Source organism: Eimeria mitis, genomic scaffold (genome assembly GCF_000499745.2).
Source record: "Eimeria mitis Houghton genomic scaffold, Emh_scaff2637, whole genome shotgun sequence".
Classification (NCBI taxonomy): Eukaryota; Apicomplexa; class Conoidasida; order Eucoccidiorida; family Eimeriidae; genus Eimeria; species Eimeria mitis.
In genome coordinates this window covers 361-1,413 of record NW_013570978.1, presented here as the reverse complement: position 1 = coordinate 1,413, position 1,053 = coordinate 361, and positions in this window count along the sequence as shown.

Genomic DNA, 1,053 nt, shown 5'->3' with positions numbered 1-1,053 from the left:
AGGGGGGGAAACGGGGATGGTTAGGGTTTAGGGTTTCTGAGGGTTTACGGTATTATAGTGTTTAGAATCTTGGAGGGTTTAGGGTTTAGGGTTTAGGGTTTGGGGGTGTTGAGGATTTAGGGTTTAGGTATATCTAGCAAGCAAAGAACAGAAGACAAACACAAACCGCCTTTTAATTTTAATTTTATTTTTTTTTAGGGTTTAGGGTTTAGGGTTTAGGGTTTAGAGTGAAAAGTACTGGCGGTGGTGGTTAGCTATTGCTTGGGGGTATTTTCTAGGGTTTAGGGTTTAGGGTTTAGGGTTTAGGATATACTGAGGCTATACAAGCACAAGTAGCAGATATGCAGCGAGATGTAAACCCTAAACCCTAAACCCTAAACCCTAAACCCTAGAGTAGTAATAGCGGTAGGCGGATGAGTGAAGAACACAGGCAAAGGGAGAAAAGAACAATTAGGGTTTAGGGTTTAGAGATAAGAATAATAAGGGTTTAGGGTTTAGAATATAGGGCTAAACGCAGACAAAGGGAGAAAAGAAGAATAAGGGTTTAGGGTTTAGAGAGAAGAATAAGGGTTTAGGGTTTGGAGAGAAGAAGAATAAGGGTTTAGGGTTTAGCGAGATAAAGAATAAGGGTTTAGGGTTTAGAAAATAGGGTTTGATTGAACGAAATTTAAGATCTGCTGCTCTGGGGTTTGCAGGCAGCTGATGCTACAAACCCTAAACCCTAAACCCTAAACCCTAAACCCTAATTCCATCTCATCTCATCAACATCTGAGTGATAAAGAGAGGGTTTAGGGTTTAGGGTTTAGACGAAAGTGTTTAGGGTTTAGGGTTTAGAAGAAAGCGTTAAAATGTTTTGAGTTGAATATCAATATATACTTTTTACCCTTTTCAGTTCTTCTTTCCTCAGCACACTTGCTGCTGCTGCTGCTGCTGCTACTGCTGCTGCTGCTGCTGCAGCTGCTACTGCTGCAGCTGCTGCTGCTGCTGCTGCTGCAGCTGCTACTGCTGCAGCAGCTGCTGCTGCTGCTGCTGCAGCTGCTACTGCTGCAGCTG